At 30.9% G+C, this 21279-nt stretch overlaps 1 protein-coding gene across 1 annotated transcript in view; it reads right to left on the bottom strand.

Moving 5' to 3' along the window:
* Zbtb20 (zinc finger and BTB domain containing 20) overlaps window positions 1-21279 on the bottom strand; it is a 780801-nt gene that overhangs the window by 594415 nt on the left and 165107 nt on the right. The window contains exon 2 of the mRNA XM_077795340.1: window positions 13680-13731. The gene's annotated coding sequence lies outside the window, so the exon portion shown is untranslated. The remainder of the gene's footprint in view (window positions 1-13679; window positions 13732-21279) is intronic.

Raw genomic sequence — 21279 nt, forward strand, 5'->3', positions numbered from 1 at the left:
GAGATAGCATATGAGGCCATCGTTTTGCACCATAAAACAAGCAGTTCAGGAGGACAAGTCTGGGTTATAAGTCTTGGATTACTGTAATTGTTCTAATTGATGAATCTTCTTCAAGGAAAAAAGTGGGCTCCATTTCTGTTTTTAAAAATCCAGAGTGTCTTTAATAGTGCAACTAATGACAACCTTCCCGTTGTTCTCACTTAAGAGGAAACCCTATAATAAGAGCTTCCCAAAATGTCAAATAATACTTGTCTCATAACAGGGCTTCTTTGTTCATTCACCATGTCTCTTTTGATATGCACAGATAATAAAAGTTCATGTAAAACTAAAGGTAATATAGAGCAGAAGCCAACACTAATTCTGTATAAATATGTCTGATTAATAAGAATGCCATTGTTATGGTTATTTTGTAATGTCAGGATTGTTAGGAGAACAGAGGATAGAATACTCTTACTCTGACTGTTTTTGTTCATCCTCTGTCATCCAACCAGTTTGAGAATTTTTGTTCAATGGGGGAAGTGAAGGATAGATTTTTTTTTTGTCCATTAACTATTTTGGTTGCATTAGTTCATATCATAAGCTGTGAAACTAGCCTTAAATTCCGAAGAAAAAAAGTAAGAGTTTTAATATAAAATTAAACTATGCATTCATTAGAAAAACTGAATATATGTTCCAGGCTAATTTTCTAGGCTCCCTTCTTCACATACACAATTATAATACTACCCTGATGCTTTCTCATGATCATTTGAAAAATAAAATTTATCAGATTAGCACTAAGACCTGGGTGCCCCAGAAGTTTGATCTCTGTTTGGTTTATTGCCTTAAACGTATGCAAGATTGTATTTGTGATTTAGTCCCCCAAAATTAAAAGGCCGCCTTGGTGGAAGTAATAAGACAGTCCAGACTGAGTATATGGTTTATTATTGGAAAGGAAATATCAAACAAGTCATAGATAACAGCCTACATTCACTGAAAACAGCCTGATAAAGTTGGAAGAAAATTGTGAGGCTAGTAGATGTAGGTACTCTCATTACTTTGCTTTTCTCTTTAAATTCTTATCTTCTAGATCCTGGCCTTCCCCCTTGGGGCAGGATACAATATAAAAACTTAACAGTGGATCTTAAATTTAGCTGACATTTTTATATCCTTCACAACATACTCTTTAGATTGCACCCAAGAAGGAGATTATTAAATAGTAGCAGGAGACCAGTTACAGGACCATTTTGATTGAATAAAAAACAGCACTGTGCTTCTGGCTGACAAACCAAACAACATTTATACAATCATTATAATCAATTTCATAAATAAAGGGCTATTAATGACTGGGAGAATAAAGGAAAGAAATTATGCTTCTCCAAAGTCTCTGCATCCTCTCTCAAATCCCATATTACTTTCAGAAAGTGGTAGAAGCTGTGCACGGAAAGGAGTGTACTCAGCTGAGCTGAAGTGGCCTGTGAAACAGGTTCAATCCCTTAGAAGACAAAGATATATTTCTGTAATTATTTTAGCCTATTTTTTGTTGTAATGAACCAGGGTTCCATTTTGTTGAGGCTAGTACCACTCACAGCTCACATTTTTTGTCTAAATTTTTTTTTATCTTATAAAATAAATTTACATATTTTCAGACTCTCAATTCCTCCTATGTTTTATTTATGAATATAGCCATTCTTGATAGTAACTTTAATGTGAAATAGGTAGTAATTAATGTCCCAATCTGCTGGGTTAATCCCTTTCTACACTCTCTACAGAGAAGTTTAAGGTAAATAACCGTTTACAGTCAATATTAGGTTTAATTATGCTTAATGAGACTTAGTGTCTCTGTTTACTAACTGCATTTAGGTGTGTGGATCCTAGATGAGTTTTCCCTTGGCCTCATTCTGATTTGTTAATAGTGCCACTGTGTACCATACACTCAGTACTTAAATCTATAAAGCTGTTTCTGCAGAACAAAGCAAGTAAGGCACCTGTTTCAGTTGAGACACTATTAAAAACAAGTAAGTATAGTCTTAACACAACTGCAGCTTTCTTTGGGAAGGGAACTATCATTTTATACTTTTCAAACAGATCCACTTATGAGGCTAATTATTGCCTACATTCCAGATTCTGGGTATCTACAGCAGTCAAGATATGAAAGCAACCTAAGTGCCTACCGGCAGATGAACAAATAAAGAAAATGCAGTATACATACACAATTGAAAACAACTTTAAAAGGAAAGAAATGTAGTTTATACTGTTTCAAACTAAGTATAATCATCAGTTGTAATTATAACAAAATATAGAGCATTAACATTTCTATAATATCCTGTATTAATCATTCAAATTATCATTTCAAGTACTAAGATAAAAAAAAAATACTTCAGATAAGTCATTGTCATTGGTTTAGCCCTTTTTCTTTTGGGCCTAAAAATTCTCTATTAAAACTGTACTCAACTTTATTGCAGAATATAGGGCAAAATTTTGTTTCCTCATTGCTACTATAAAAACAAGCATTAAAAATATCCAAACATAGGGGCTGGGATTGTGACTCAACAGTACAGCACTCACCTAGCATATATAAGGCACAGGGTTAGATCCTCAGCACCACATATAAATAAATGAAATAAAGGTATTGTGTCCACCTACAACTAAAAGAATATATATATATATATATATATATATATATATATATATATAAACAAAAATATCCAAACCTATAGGAAATCAAGTAGTGAATCAAGGAAAATTTAGTACACATCTTTTTAAAGAACCTCTCATTGCTTTTTTTGTTATGTGTATGTCCTGTGTACAGTTGATAATGTAGTTTCTCTAACTCTATTCATAGTCTAATCAATTCTGTAAACATTTATTTAGTACTTGATATAAGTTAAGCACAGAAAGAAAGAAAATATATTCCCTTTCCTCATCCAGGAAAACAAAGCAAAACCTAATTGTGACACCATATGGTGAGTGTATGCTTATGTGAGGAAATATTAAGGGGGCACTAGGAAAAGATCTGTTGATTCTGTATTAGAGGATAAACATGTCCTCAACTACAGAGTAGAACAAAACAAAATCATTAGAACAAAACAAAACCTGGCCATGGTAAGACAACAGCAGGATAACTATTGTAAACAAAGGCACAAAGTGTGGCAGCACACAGAATGTTTAAAAGAGCAAATTATTAAGAGGATAGAAAGAGCTATGTGCATAGGGAAAGAGGTAAGAACAGTTAGGAAGAGAGGTGAGAAGTTTGGAAGTTTGGACTAAAAAAGTAGATTTGGGACCAAATTAAGAATTTTCTATGTCATGCTGTATTAACTTTAAAGTAATATGAGGAATAAGAAAATGAGGGCTGGGTTATAGCTCAGTGATAGAGTGCTCGCCTCAAAAGCGTGAGGCCCTGGGTTCAATGCTCAGCACTACATTAAATAAAAATAACAATATAGTGTCCGTCTACAGCTAAAAAAAAAAAAAATAGAAAAAAAGAAATAGGAAAAAGTGGAAAGGTATCTTTAACAAATAAGGATGATGTCTATATAAATCCTGAAAATTATACTGAATTTGTCTAATCTGTTGATCTAGGAAAACTGTTTTCAAATTTCAACACTCCATAATATTAGTATTTAAAAGTTCTTACATTTATAACAAAGAATTTGTTTGTTTCATGAGGGAAAAAATCCTAAAATGTGTCTATCTAGAAGATTGGATGGTAACATAATGGGAGCTAAGGAAGACAAACCATTTTATTTATACCTCAGGGAATTCTAGGAAGTCTGAAAATGTTTAAATGTACTTGGTGAAATAAAAATTTATTTACAGTTAATTACAGAAACTTTCTATTCTTTGAAAATCCTACCTTAGTATATCCTGAAATTACTTTTGCTTTAAGTTTGTTAAAATTAAATTTATGTAACTGACAAGTAAAAACATTATGTAGTTATGATGTAAAACACAATGTTTTAATACATGCATTATCTCACATACCATTTTTGTGGTGAGAAGACTTGAAATGAATTCTCAGCAGTCTTCAAGTATATAACATTAACTATAATCATCATGATATACAATATATAATTTGAATTTTTTTCTCCTAACAGAAATTATGTTTTCTTTGATCAACATTTCCTTCTTACTCTGTATTTCTGAGTTCAACATTTTTGGATTTCATATATGAGTGAGATCATGCAGTACTTGTATTTCTGTGCCTGTCTTATTTTACTTACTGTAATGTCCTACTCATTCACGTTTGAAAAAGCATTTTAAATGACTATATTTCCTTCTTTTTAAAGCTCAATTGTATTAAAGTGTATATATTTATCACATTTTCTTTATACAGTCAAGATAGGAAAGCAACATAAGTGTCCATAAGGAGATGAATTGGAATGCAGATACCTCTTCCACATACTACTTTCATATCCTTTGGAAAACAACCTCTAGTTGTTTTCCATAATGGTTATACTATTTACATTCTCATTCACAATATACAATGGATCCTTTTTCTTTACACTCCCACCAACACTTCTACCTAGAAGATGACAGCTCACTGAAGTCTTAATTTACATTCTCCTGATGATTATTGATGTTGGGCATTTTTTATTTATCTTTTGACTATTTTTATGGCTTCTTTTGAGAAATATTTATTTATGTCCTTTGTCCATTTTAAAATCATTTACTGGTTACTGAGTTGTTTGAGTTACTTACTTATTTTGGATATTAATGCCTTATCATATATATAGTTTGCAAATACACTATCCTGTTCCTTAGGTTATGTCTTTAGTGTGCTGATTGCTTCCTTTGTTACTTTTAGAAAAACAAAATACAAACATTTCTTTAAAACTCACAAATGAATGAGTTTAAGAGGAAAATAATGCAATCCAAACTATATAATCAGAAAAAGACTTTCTACTGTTTGTTTTAATAGTATTTTAGAAATGACTAAACATATGGACTATGATAAAATTTTATTCTTTTTGGAACATCAGTCACTCCCTTGTAACATTACACTGACATCCTTTTGGGAAGCAATTTCTTTCCTGTCCAGGGTATTCTGGCTGCAATGGTAATTCCAGGTGCAAAGATAAACATGGGAAAATTAGGTAGGTAAAATAGAGAACAGAGAAAAAGAATGAGCACATGAGGGAAATGAAGAAAAATATAGTAAATTTATCAGAAAAATGTAAATAACTAGAAAGATATGCTTTAATTTTTTAAAAAGTGTTTAGCTTTGTTCTAATTTAAATATTAATTAACTATTAATAGCTTTCTATATGCAGACACTGAATTCAGGATCTTATTATTAATATCCCATGAGACAAACAGTAATTTTACATTTTCCTTTATAGGTGTATTTCTAGACTTAGATTCAAAGAAGGAAAGTCACTCTAACTCACTTTAAGAAGTTGAGCCAAGACTGAAACTCAGTTTAAACTTTAAATTTAATGTTATTTCCATGTGGATAGTACAAAATATACATGTCAAATAAACAAAATTTCCTATATAACCAGGCACTCCAAGTCATGCTAACTGCTAATGACACAAACCATTTGAAACTCCAGAGTTAATTAAGATAATAGCATGATCCTGAAAGTAAAATGAAGATATTTATATAATGTTAATTTTTAAAAAATTCTTAAAATATATACTCAAATATACAGGGAAATATTTTTCATAGGGAAAACTTCAGGAGCAATACTATCTATTCTAGAAAAGAAGAGTTGCTTTCCTATGGTTCCTTGTTTTTAATTCTGTAGCCTAAATAACTTTTTGCTAGTAAACACATCATGGTAGAGAATAACACATTAGACTAGAGAATAATTTGAACAAAACCAATCTAATGTTTCAGAAATACTTGAAATACAAAGGGAGTGATTATGTACCTTAAAGAAAATTACTCAGACATTTTTAAGTCTTCATCTCTCCATAGTATTTTAGACTTAAATTTTAGGAATTTAGTAACTAAGAATACAGTTGAGCACAAAATGAAGAAACTTGCTTTACAAGTAAATGGAAAATCTAAATATTATTAGATTTGTATTAAGCAGCAACAGAAAACTATGTCCTGAGTTATTTTCAGCTATAGTAATATCTTATTTTATCCAATAAAAAACACATTAAATTCCTCAGTTTCAAATACTGATGAATCAGCAAAGTGTCCACACATCTGGATGTCTTTCTGAGCTTACCCAAACTGACCTTTTCCCAATGGATTTCCTCCAGGTACCTCTAGATGCACATTTGCAAAAATCACCTGAATAGTTTACATTCTCCCATGCCATTCAAATTCAATGATCTGTCTACAGGACTTTCAAATTACTGACAGACTCTAGCCATTCTTAGGCACCTACTTTGGTTTCTCGCTTAAAGGAAAGAAAAGGGAAAAGCCTGGATTCAAACACTAATAAAGAAATTTTCTTCCTGATAATTAATATTTAATCATATATCAGTTATATAAAATAAGTATGATCTATGATCTAAGTGTTAACTCAGACCTTATAATAAAAAAATTCCATAGGTATGTCTAATAGATATAATGTATGCTATAAATGTGCATAAATACCTTTCAATATAATATGCATGTGCATTCCAGATATCATTAAATTTTAATGTACATATTACATATAGATAAAGATGCATCTATATTTATGCATTTACATTTCAGCATTTATTCCTGAAAGTTAAAGGGAAAATACTTAAACTGTTTTCATAACACGAACTCTAACTGAAATAAAATGTCCTTTAAAAACTATAATTAATGGCTGTTGTGTCAAAATGTGAACCAAAGGGTCAAACCTTATAATTCACAGTTTGAGAGGTCATAGCTCAAATTATAACTTTAAAAAAGTGATTATCTGTGAGTAATTTGACAAATCCATCTACCATAGACTGAACACATATAAAATATTTTTGAGAGTAAAAAGAATGTATGTCCAAGTGGACAGCTGATGGAGGAAATGGCCTTTTACTGAACAAGGATGAAGTCCAGCATAATGACTTGGAATGCCTTTGAATGAGCATACAGGTTGGAAGGCCAAACAGTATGTACATCCAAAAGGAAGCATAATGAACAATCTGATCAGAAGACAAAAATATTCCACACACATGTCCAATGAGAAAAAATATATATACACTGCTATCAACTGCTTTTCATTCAGCATTACTACAATCCAATTCACAGAAAAAATCGATTAATTAGAAATCTTGAAGAGAAATAATTTTCAGTAACTTAAAAAATACTAGATATTCTTATGATATTTCAGTCCGAGCTTTGATACAAAAGACATATATAAACTCTAAGGTTTGAAACACTTCTTTAAACTCATCTTAGAAGCAAATATTATTTCATCTATTCTCATTCAGAAGTCGTTTAAACATATTCTGAAACAATTTGGCCTCTCTACAATTTTTTCATCTAGAAATAACCCACCATTAAGAAGGCAGGCCATTGAAGATAATTCTTCCACTGAACTCCAAATTTCTTTACCTTTGACAGAATGAGAAAGTCAGCAAAATAAATCATTTAATTATGTACTATATTTGTAATATTTATTTATGTGTTTATTATATTTCCCTATCAGATTATCAGTCCTATAAGAGTAAGGACTATATCTCGTGTTCAATAGTTACATCTAACACCTGCAAAGTTCCTGGCACAGAGTTGACATTCCACAAATATTTGCTGGAAAATAGAAAGAAATGATGAAGGGAAGAAAGGCAGAAGGCCTAAAGTTAACCATTCTTGTCAAGCATTAATTGTATGCCTGTGGAAAAAAAAAACTTCCAAAAATATATATACCCTAATCAGTTTACCTATTTAACAACTCATTAATCCGTGTATCTATCATAGAAACCCAAATGCTTTAAGTTCCCCAAAGTAAGTAGCTATAAAATAAAATAAATGAAAATAAATGAAAAATATGGAGGAAAACCAGGATAGGAAAACAGGATGGATATATATATTATATATAATATATATATATATATAAATAATATGTATAATATATATAAATAATATAATATATATATAAAATAAAACCTGGTACCTTATATCATGAGTTATGCAGTCTATTGGAGGAGACAAATACTCAATGCAATAAAGTATAATAAGTATTTTGTAATACTACAAACATAGATTTTTTAATTTTTTTTTTTAAGAGAAAAAGACAGTATTATTCTCAGAGCCATCAAAAATGCTTCTTTGGTAAATTCCTTTATTTTGCACGCCACCATGTCAGATGAATAGTCTTTTTTGATACATGTTAACATACTTGGATTCTGATGCATAAGGGTATGGCTCTCAAATAATGCTAGTGTAAATGTGACTACCCCACATGTAAATCAAAATACCATCACAAATTACATTCGAAAGCATTCCTTTTTTTCTAAGTAAAAGCTTAACTCTGGTTTCACTTAGCCTGGTAAACCTTTCTGTCATTCCGTTGGGCCAGCCCACACGTACTGGGCGTTTGATAGGTCCTAGGCTCAACCATCTGGCCCTTTATTTACTTAATTCTTTTTTAATACTGACAAGTGTATTAGTAACACTTCCTTGATCACTAGTAAATATAGAGCTACCACACAACTAAGATCTTCTCTAATTCTGAAAGTCACTAATTAGTTGTGGGTAGGAGTTAGTATTACAAAGATATGTTGAGAACTACTACAATAAGCAATCTAATCCCCTCTTTCTCCCAAAAAGCATGTTAATTTACTTCCTACTTCATTAGGGGAATAAAAATCATCTTGTCATCAATAAAGGATACAAGAAGAGGACCTTGATATTTGGAGGAATGGTAGATATGGAAGAAGAATGAATGCAGCATTTTAGCAAAAACAAAACAAAACAAAACACAAATTCTTTATATATTAAACTTTATTGATATCTTTGTGCTATTTTTGTGTTTCATTATTACATTTTATTCAATTAGTAAACACAGGTTTTCAAGGCAAATTACTCATGCTTTCAAAGACTAATTCTACTGGTACTTAAGTTACACATTAGGGAACTTTAGAAGTCACATTGATATTTTCATGTCAGGATGATCTGGATTCCTTGATCTTGTGGAATAAAATATAAGCTTTAAAGTGAGAATTCACTTTATAAATGATAAAAGGTAATTTAGAAAGAACATGTAGTCTATATACAAGAATCACAACTAAGTATTTAAGTTCAGTACAATACATTCATTTTTAGTTTTTTTCTATTGGAAAAACTAACACTGTTTAATTTTCCCTAAGATTTAGATTCTTTAAAGAACATCAGCGGATTGTTATGTGTGTTAATTCAAGCATCAGGTTTAAAATATCACAACTCAACTTGCTGCAATTAAAAATTCTATATAAGGTTGACTCAATTGTCCTCTTTTCTAAGACCAAACAGTATAAGACCAAGCAAACGCCTTTTTGAGATCATTTTGGGTTTCAGTCTCTCTCCTTTGTTTATAGACATTTTGGGGGAAGGACAACTTTCTCTTAAATACTACCCCCTCAGTGGAATTTAAACTAAAAACTTGTAAGGCTACAGATTGTAAAGTAATTAGTAATTCATTATAAAATCTTGTAACTAAGGAGAAATAGTTAACTGATATATGTGTAGAAGTAAATTGGTGAAAGGATAAAGTACAGAAAAAACAAGGGGAGAAAAGCACATTGTTTAATAGTAACTTAAGAACAGTCAAAAAAAGTGGGGCATGTCTTATTTACTGTTATATAAAGAGAAGAAGAATGGACTATTTTGCATACAAGGAAGGTATAGAAATATAATATAAGCCTTGTATTACAATGAAACTTAAATTCCTCTGGGCAGTGATCAGCTGAGATGGAACAGAGACAGTTACAAAGCAATGATTAACTAGCTGACAGAGCTATTATTCATGGCAGGTATTGTAAGCAGTCAGGGCAGCAATGTTGGTGGTCTCTATCATCAAGCAGCTTTGCCAGTACAGACTGGATGCTTGGAAGCAGGCAAGATACAAAAACAATAAAACCTACAGCCAGCTAAGAGAAGATTCAACACAATCCATTTCCAATTTTAAATATCACTGGAAATCTATACTGATGATGTTTCACCTTGGGATTGGCATATATTGTGTTTACAGAATGTTGATGAATACTTACCTCTATTTATCTTACTTGTATAGAAATATGTTTGAAATACCTAACTAAAAATACCAAATATATTATAAAAAGAAGTGATTCTAACATTAGTTGGCCAAAATTTCTGTTGGTAGGTATGACCAGCACATCATGTGGTTTCATGAACAGATGGTCAAATTGAGTCCATTTCACTGACATTATATTATGTGGGTCTTTTTATCCTGGACAATCAAGCAAAACAAAAGCACAACAGAAGAGGTCACTTTGCCCTCCATCATTAGGTTGATAGTTTTATAAGTGAAATGTGAAAATAGAAATTTAACACAGGATATAATTATGCATGGTACCATTTCCATATAACATTTAAGTTAATATTTAGATATTCATGGTAAAAATCCTGATACTTGTGAAGATAAAAAATTATACAGGATATTATTATATTTCAATCCCATAACTTCTAGTAAAAGGAGTAAAATAAAATAGTCATATTTGTCATTCTTTAGTTTTTTGAGCTGATAAATTGTTTAACAGCAAAAAGCAAGTATAGCCATTTATTTGTACTTGGTTCTTTTAATGAAAACTCAGAAAAAATATACATTTTTTTAAAAAAATCCTATATTAAAATCATTCTTTGAAACGCTATGCTCTTGCTCTCCTTGTCTCTTTCTCTCCTTCTTTCTCTCTCTGTTATAAAAAGACATATATACATAAATTATTCAGTAAAAATAATATATATGTAATTGAATATACTGAAAAAATTTAAATATAAAAGCCAAAATACTCATAACCAACTGAATTAGCAGTCTAGCAGATATCAAGTCACCAATTACTAAATTTTACACCATGATACTTCTTGAAACACATATAAGTATTGGTGTGTTGGCACACGCATTGCTAACTGGATTCTTAGTATGGTAACTTCATTTCTACAATAATCCCAAAGTATAGTTTATTTTGATTTATGGGGCAAAAGAGATTAAAATTATGAATATATTTCTAATATATTAAAATATATTTCTAATATACTACTAACTAATATTTTGTAGTGAAAATAATAGCAGAAAATTGCTGAAAGTTGTATCACTTACACATGTGACTGTGAAAACTTAGGTGCAGAGAGCATTGTGGTTACCTATCTTCAAGAAAGTACTGATGAAATATGAGGTTTAAAAATACGTCTTTACACAAAATTCAACTCAAAATGGATCAAGGAGTTAGGAATAAAACCAGAGACACTGTGTCTAACAGAAGAAAAAGTAGGCCCTAATCTCCATCATGTGGGATTAGGCCCCAACTTCCTTAATAAGACTCCTGTGGTGCAAGAATTAAAATCAAGTCAAGAATCAATAAATGGGATGGACTCAAACTAAAAAGTTTCTTCACAGCAAAAGAAACAATCTGTGAGGTGAATAGAGAGCCTACATTTGGGGAACAAATCTTTACCCCTCACACATCAGAGAGGGCACTAATCTCTAGGGTATACAAAGAACTCAGAAAGCTTATCACCAAACAAACAAACAACCCAATCAATAAATGGGCCAAAGACCCGAACAGACACTTCTCAGAAGATGATGTACAATCAATCAACAAATATATGAAAAATGTTCATCATCACTAGCAATTAGAGAAATGCAAATCAAAACAACTCTAAGACTGGATCTCACTCCAGTCAGAATGACAGCTTTTATGCATAAAAACAACAATAAGTGTTGGTGAGGATATGGGAAAAAAGGTACACTCATACACTGCTGTTGGGACTGCAAATTGGTACAGCCAATATGGATAGCAGTATGGATATTTCTTGGAAAATTGGGAATGGAACCACCATTTGAACCAGCTATCCCTCTGCCTGGTTTATACTCAAAGGACTTAAAAACAGCATACTACAGGGACACAGCCACATCAGTGTTTATAGCAGCACAATTCACAATAGCTAAACTGTGGAGCCAACCTAGATGCCCTTCAATAGATGAAGAGATTTAAAAATGTGGCATATATATAATGGAATATTACTCAGCAATAATAGCGAATAAAATCATGGCAATTCCAGGTAAATGAATGGAGTTAGAGAAGATAATGCTAAGTAAAGGTAGCCAATACCAAACAAAAACAAAAACAAAAACAAAAAACCAAATGCGGAATGTTTTCTCTGATATAAGGAGGCTGATTCATAGTGGGATAGGGAGGGGGAGCATGGGAGGAATGAGGAATAGAGGAGCTCTAGAAAGTGCAGAGGGGTTGGAGGGGAAGGGAGGGGGCATGGGGGTTATAAATGGTGGGATGTGATGATCATTATTATTCAAAGTACATGTATAAAGACACGAATTGGTGTGAATATACTTTGTATACAAACAAAGATATGAAAAATTGTGCTCTATAGGCGTCATAAGAATTGTAATGTATTCCACTGTCATATATAAATAAAAAAATTTAAAATTACTTCTTTATTATTTCTGTACCTTAAAATATTGCCAAGTATTAATTTTTCATCAAGTTGTCATTTTCTCTGACATTTGGTTTTATTAATCAAGCCATTTATCATTAACTTGTAGAAAACATCATAATTAAGCCAAATAAAATAAAGTCCTTAAAAGGTTAAAATTAGAAAACAGGTGAATTAGAACTTTGACATTACCCTGTTGACATACAGAAGCTTTTTGGAAGTATGGGAATCAAGTTTTTTCAGAGTTTGGTGTCTACATCTTAGGGCTGGCTGGTTTTTTTTTTTTAAATGTTATAAAGATTTGATTTAAAGCTCTCTGACAGTTTTGACATTCAGGTGAAAGTACTGCTGCTGCATTTGGAACAATTTGCATATCCCACAGCTAAATGGAATGTTTGAGGTGTGCACTGGTGTAAAGAAATTAAAAACAAGCTATCACACATGCTTAAATGTATGTATTCACAAAACTGATAGTTGGATTGCACCACCCCATCCCCCTCCAATGTAATCTGTGATTTATTCTTCTATAATAAATTACCCTACCATGCTATTCTCGCTGGAAGATCTAACCATGCATGTAAGAAGCAAAGTAATTACAGCCCCCTCTTGTCTAAGAAACCTCCTTCAAGCCCTATGAGCTCTTTATACACAATGCAGCAACACAAATCTATTGTAAACCTCTTACCTGAAAAATCTGGATTTTTGATTATCAGTAGCCATTAAACATCATCTGAATAGTTTCACTGTCCACAACAAATGTATTTTTATCTCTTATAGTAAGGTGTTAAACTAATCCCAAGGAGGAATATGTACTGACTTCTTGCCAATATGTCTACTTAAGGAAAGGACAAGGTTTTAAATTTAAAGAATTCTAAACTAATTCTAAACTAACAAATAATGGCAGGGGAGGGATGATACATTCCTACATAGAAATAAGAAGGGGGTAAAAACAATATCCAACTAGACTGAAATAGTTTGAGATGACATAAGGTTTCTTCCCTTTTATTTATCATTTCAGATTATTTTTAGATAGACATAGAAAAAGTTATTTAATGTGCTAGGGAATAATAACAATAAAGAAAAGATGATGTAATAAATTCAAGGCCTTAAATATTATAAAATATTTCAAGAAGATAACCCAGTGATAAATATCACTGGACATTACCTTTGGCCTTCAGAGTCTCAAAGGGCAATTCATAACACTTCTTTATGCATACCTTTAAAAAAGAAATACTTAAGATTAGAAATATGCTGAGGAAACGATTTGTATTTCTTTGATGTCTTTATGATTAGCTGTGAGAAGCAGGTAACTGAGTTTGTTTATGCCAACTGATGTCTGTAGTTTTAAAAGAAAAATTAAAGCTAACACATTCAAATGCATATATGCAGCAGAAGTATTCAATCTAAACCACTGTAAGCACATTTCTGAGAAGTATGTCAGATAGCAGGGTATTATTAGACACTTTCTTAATTCATGCTAATAATGTATTTATATTTTTATTTTCATATTTTTAAAAAGTTAATCCCAAATAGCTTTTGACCCATCAATTTGCTTATCCTTATTTAATAGCAACCTTGCAAATATCTATAATATATAATGGATTGATAAGCATGTTCAGTTAGGAAATATAAACAATAAGACCAAAGTCCTGTCCTCAAAATAGTAGGTAAAATTGAAAATTCTGCACAATCACAGATAATCCAAAGAAAATGGGTAGGGAAAAATAAGGGAGCAGAGGGCAATGTTTCCAGCATAGGGTAAACTGGTCTATGGCAGCTAAGGCATTGACATTAGGACATTGCTTTATACTTTCTGTCTTCACAGCAAGACTATACAGATTTGGAGGCAGAGATACAAACAAATGGATTAGTCACTATCAAATTCCTTTGCATCCAAATGCCTTTGTTAGTACACAATCACAATCAAGGCTGGCAGTTATAGAGCAGGAAGGAAACTGAGATGCCTTTGCAGACAACTGGTGTATTTGACTATAAAAAGATTTAACTAGAAACAACTTTCCCATTAAAAATTATTGGAGGAATCTCCATACTGCTCTCCAAAGTGGTTGCACCAATTTTCAGACCCACCAGCAATGTATAAGAGTACCTTCCCCCCACATCCTTGCCAACATTTATTGTTACTTGAATTCTTGAAAATTGTCATTTTTACTGGAGTGAGATATAATCTCAGTTTAGTTTTAATTTGCATTCTGTAATTGCTAGAGACTTTGAACATTATTCCATGTATTTGTTGACCATTCATATTTGACCCAGATATCACACTCCTCAGTATACATCCAAAAGGATTAAAATCAGCATACGTTTACAGTGACACAACCACATCAATGTTTATAGCAGCTCAATTTACATGAGCTAAGCTATGAAACCAACCTAGATGCCCTTCAAAAAAGTAATGAATAAAGAAAATGTGCTATGTATACACAATGGCATATTATTCAACTATAAAGAAGTATGACTGTATGATATTTGCCAGCAAGTGGATGGATCTGGAGATAATTATGCTAAGTGAAGTAGCCAGTCCCCAAAAACCAAAAGTCTTTTTTTTCTTTCTGATAGGTAAAAACCAACTCACAATAAAGGTAAAGGATGAGGGAAAGAATAGAACCCCAGTACATTAGACAATGTTGAATGAGAGAAAGGAGAGGGAATAATCAAAGACAGTGGAATGAATCTGACATAGTTTTCCCATGTACATATATGAAAACAACACAGTAAATCCCACCACCATGTACATGCGTAAAAATGGGGATCTAAATAGAATAAGATATATTCCATGCTTGTATAATTATATCAAAATGGATTCTGCTGACAAATATAACTAAAAAGAACCAATAAAAAGAGAAAGGAAAAAAAATAAAAAGAAAGAACTAGGGATGCGGTTCAGTGGTAAAGCACTCCTAAATTCAATTCCCAGTATCAAAAAAAAAAAGAAAGAAAGAAAAATATTGTATGATTCCTTTTATATGAGACATCTAGAAGAGTCAAATGCATAGAAATAGAAAAGTGAGTATGGTAGCCAGCATTTTGGGTATAGACAAAGAACAAATTTTAGTTATGTAAGATGAAAACTTCTGGTTATTGGTTGCTCAACAATGTGAATATACTTAACACTGCTGAGTTGTATTCTTACAATGGTTATGATGTTAAGTTTATGTTATTCTATAACAATTAAAAAATAAAATATCTCTAAAAGAAAAAATAAAAATAAAAAAATTGTGTTTGATATTGTATGATCTTAGAAAGTGATCTCTCTAAATTTGCTATGAAATCCAAATGATGACCTTGATGTCATATTTATTAATAGTCTCCACAGAGATTTGGCCAAAGTCACAATAGCAGTTTTACTAACGGAAATACAATACATAAACATAGCTAATCCTATAAGCCAGTACATTCACAGTGAGAGACACCCTTAAAATACCTTTTTAAGTCTGAAGATTTTGATTGACTGGATTTTTAATGTGCATACGTAATGTTTCTGCAAAGGGAAAACAAAGCAACAAACATCAAACCACACTAGTAAACCAAAACAAAATTAACTTTAAGCTGTATCAATAACCAAATGAGATCTAGAAAAGGAAAATGACTGTGCTGTTTTATTCAGGGTATTGGCAATGTCACACGTACTCTGCAAATGTAAACTTGAGGAGAGGAACTGAAAATTAGAATCAGGTGACATAGAATCTGAACCAATACAGATGAATAAACAGAGGGTGATTAGGAACAAGAAAGAAAACCATGTCCAGATTGTAAAGATAAGGTGAGGAATGATACCATTGAGAAATTTTATTTGGCCATTATAACATATATTTTAAAATAATTTAATTAAATTATTTTCTGTCCCACTTATTAAAATGAAAGTACCACCAGGGCAGGCAGTTGTTCTTTTTTTACTGTATCTGCATTTCTATGACTATAGCCTTCCATAGACTAAAAGATCAATGAGTATTAACTGAATAAAACAATGAACAACCTAACCAAACTATAAAACAAGAACTTAGTCAAATCTATGTAAAGAATTACAAATTTAAGTTTTAAGCTATTATGCATTATATATTAATATATGGAGTTTGCCCTTTTGCAACTTCAAACTCTCATGACTTATTATTAATTCTTCCATTTAACATTCATTCCAGCAAGGGAAACAAATAGTAAACAAGGAAATTACTAGAATTATAATGTCATGTAAGTAGTACAAGGAAGGTAAACAAAACAAGATGGGTAGACACGTGGGCTGATAGTTTAGATAGGCTTGCATAGGGAAGTTTCTTAGAAGAGGTGACAATATGAAGAAACCAGGAGGAAGTAAAGGAAAAGGTCAAAAAAAAATGGAACTATCTGAGCTGTTGTAGGATTAAATGAGATAACACATATTACCTTGCCTAGTACAATGGCTAGTATCAAGCTACAATGTACACAACAACTATTATTATAATGTTCTTATTCTTACAAACTGAGGATTTCCCCATTAGATTATGAATTTGTGGAATGTATTCATTTTTATCTTCCCTAAGGCTTCTCAAATAGTGCCTAACATGAACTCAATAAACATTTAAAAAGCTGAAAAGAGGAAGACATAATTATAAGTTCATTAGTTAGAAAAAACAGACTATATAAACAAGAAAAATGGCACCATATTTCATATGCCAAAATCAACCTATCTCTGTTATGTCTGTATCATGTAACAATTTTTCCTAGATTAAAAGGAAAATATATATAAAATTATTAGGACCAACAAATCATGAATAATAAAAGAAAAAGAATGAATCAAAAAAGAAAAAAAAGAAAGCTGTCGATATTAGTCCACTACCTCAATGATTTACATATTGTGTTCACCTTTATCAGACTAATATATTTCTAGAGCACAGAGGTTGATCTATTAAATATTAAAATACTAATATTAAAATATTAAAAACATCTATTGAACTGAACTAAAATTATCTTTAATATTCTTGATTTTTAAAAGTTATCTCAAAAGAACAAAACCAAAAGGCCAGGAGATTGACAAACTTAAAAACTACATTTAAAAACAAAATTATCAAGTGTTAGGTCTCAGCCTTTTGGCAAAGGATAAAGAATAAGGCAGATTTTTACCTATGATTGAAATACAAATTGCAGTATGATATTATCACTGAAAGAGACAAATAAGTAGGACAAGCCAAAACAATTCCATTATAAGGTACATACTACAGGCAGCATTTCCAGGGACCATGTTGATATAACTGACTGATTATATGGGGAAAATTCAATTCCATTTCCTGTTTCTTTTCAGGTTAATATTTCTAAATATAACAAATAAAGTATTTAAAGACCTCTAGATATGCATATGGTTTTCTGAATTCTACAATGAGAGACTTTTAAGGCATAAACACAGTGGCATATAACATAAAGATTTTTAATTTTACTATTTAAAATTAAAAATTTTCACAAATTAAAAATGTCTTTAACAAATGTAAGAGACCAACAACAAATAAAGTTAAATATTTTAGTGAGTATGATGTTCATATAATTAATATTCTTTATGTGTAAATAAATGAATCATTCTATTTTTAAAATAAGCTAAATATATGAATGGGCAATTCACAATAGAACTGTAAAATATAACATACATTAAAAAATATGTTATTATTTATAACATATTTTTTAAAAATATATAAAATAACAAGATTAATAATGTAGTGATAAATAATAAGCTAAAATATACATGAAATCATATCATTCTGCAATAGTGATAAAAGAAATGCAAATTAAAACTATAGATATTCCATAATAATGAACAGGTTAAATAAATTATATGTGATATTAAATTAAACATAAGTGAAAATTTATAATTAATCATTAGGCTTAAAAATAGGTAATAAAATGGCAATAATAATTTTAAACTTTAACTAGTTTTTAAGAATTTGTATATATAAACATAGGAAAACACTAAAACAAAATACCTAACATACATTTTGAAGACAAAATTTAGATGTATTATTATTAGTCTTCTTGAATGTTAAAAAAGTCAGTTGAGAATGTCTGTATGTCTCCAATTTTGGTGACTACTTTCTCCATTAACAGCAGTATTTTTTTAAGAAAAAAAAAGAGGAAGGAAAGAAAAAGAGCAGATGTTGTAAGGAAGGAAGGAAGGAGAATAAATAAGAAAGAAAATGGGAAGAAAAGTAGAACTTGTCAATATAACAGCATCTACCTATAATGATAGCGATTAGGTTCCAAAGAGACAAAATTTAACATATTTTAACACCTTTATTTAAACTTCCAAAGGAAGCATGTATGTAGAATGTTTCACACATATATAGTAAGCACAACATAAAAAGAGAAAACAGACAAAATATCCACCAATTTTAATTATAGAGCCACTAGGGAAAGACAAACAAAATATGCCCATGAGAAAAACTGACACTGCTCCAAATAAGTTTTTAAAGTAGGACTGGTATGAATTTCAAATAAATAAAAGTTAACAATGAGTAGATTTTGATTAACTATCAACTCATGCTATCTGTAACCACATAAGAAATGTTTTCTCAATCCATAGTATTTATCATGCCATTTAAAAGTCACCTACAACAAATGAACCATGACTTTTCTGGTTAGTCAATTAGCTAGTATTAGTATTTTATATGGGCCCTCCCAATTGAGGACAAAGTCAATAAAACTGCTAAAGGCCTTTCTTAACTAACATTTATAGAAAACAAAGCATCTTTATTAAATAAATATTTAAATAGGTTTAGTTTTAGCTTATTAAAAATGGATAAATGAAAACCAGCTTATGATCCTCAAAGAACGTCCAAAAGAATCTGCATTTATGTGATGAAGATAACAAGATGCTTTCCCTCTTAAGTCTCAAAGAGAATAACTTAGTTCTAGTTTACCACAACACTGCAGGTATTCATTCTGGTGCAGGTATTCATTATTAGAGTTTTTAAAACTCCAGAGAAATCTGATAAGTTCTGTTGTAGACTTCTCAGATAATCCTTCATAAAAGTGGCCTAGCTAAACCATAACTAAAGCCATCTAAAATCAACTCAAATTCCATTGAGCCAGAGCTCCAGGGCAACAACAAAAGATGGTTCACTTAACTCAATTATACTTGTTAGTTATTGCAGTTTCCTTTCCAAATAGAGGGGAAAAGTTCAGAAAGATTATGTACTTAATACTACTTTTAACCCTAAAATCCAATTGATTTATTTTTTTCTTACTTGTCCCTTTAGAGCAACCTAAACCCTTCCATTTATTATGCAGCTTCACTCTGGTTTTATTTCTCAATAGCAGAATGCCTTAAATAAATTCTTAAAACCAACAAACCAACAAATAAATAAATTAAAACTCAATGACTATAAAAAGTACCCAGTCGAACCTGCTTAATTATTAACAGGTAAACAGAAAGCATTTCTGAGTAATTTACTTAATCTCCTTAAACTAAAAACTTTAAAGTTTTTGAGTTTGGAATGTGTACCTTTTCTAAGGATGCAAAAAAAATTATTTAAAAATATTCTGTTAAGCCATTTAAAAATATCCTATTAAGCCATTTTAATAAAAGCAATTTAAAAACACCAAATAAATGTGAATGCAAATATTTGCCAAAGTACATAAAAAACAGAACACATTTTTAAGATTTCAGAGGTCAGTAAAATTCTTCTCCTTTCAATTTTCCCTGTCCTCTTTCAAATAATTTATTTCATACTATATTTGGGCAAAAAGAGTGGAAATATTCAGTACCAAGTTATATTAATTAAATTGAAATAATAATGATTTTAAGCAAGCATTTATAGAATACCTAAGCAGACCATAAGAAATATACAATTATGAACCTATAGAAAATATTAAAATCCTGAAATTAGAAGAAATAAAAGAACGAATGAACAGTAGACAAATTCACCATTTTCTCTGGATAAAGCACTAGCTCACTGGTATTGAAGAATGACTATTGCTTGACACAAGAAAACATCAATTACCTATAATGATGGTCAATTTAATTTTCCAGTTAGCAAAGGGTGTTAAAAGGTTTTGTTTTGATCCTTTTTTATTCAAAATCTAAGACAAACTAGTAGATTTTTCTGCCTTGGTAAATAAGGTATTATAATTTTATCTTTCATTAAAGATAAAAAATTCACATTGCCTTCAGGAAGATTCTTAATCTTTGTGGGTGAATGCTCAAAAGACTCTCTGGGAAGATCATAAAAACCAAGAATCTTTTCCTCTAGAAAAGTGTACATGCTCACAAGAACACCAGAGTATAGGGACCCACATAAAATCCCCTTGCCTTCTGGTTTTACATAATTCTAAATTCTTAGACCCTGAGATTGTACTGACTATACAGTGCTCTGAGGACATAAAAAGGATTTGAATTTTCTTTTTGAAGACATTTTTAATATGAGTTATTTTTTGTAGATTTGTCTCTTTTCTTCTAAAAGGGGAGTATAAAACAATTCTGGTTAATTTAGTCTTTGTTAAAAGTTAAATATCTCCTTTTGGACAACTGTATGTACTACCAGTTCTTTGAGCTTTAACATAAAATAGCGCTGCTTTCACATCATTGCATATTTTAGAAGAGGAAATAATATTTTCTTAAATGTTCATAATTCTCAGAGGAGACAGAGTCAGAGAGAAAGTTACTTAAATTTTATCCGTAATTCTAAAAGTTTTAAAGATTATGGAGGCACTGGGGTTGTGGCTCAGTAATAGAGTGCTTGCCCAGCATGTTTGAGGCACTGGGTTTGATTCTTAGCATTGCATATAAA

Source organism: Urocitellus parryii, chromosome 2 (assembly GCF_045843805.1).
Source record: "Urocitellus parryii isolate mUroPar1 chromosome 2, mUroPar1.hap1, whole genome shotgun sequence".
NCBI lineage: Eukaryota > Metazoa > Chordata > Mammalia > Rodentia > Sciuridae > Urocitellus > Urocitellus parryii.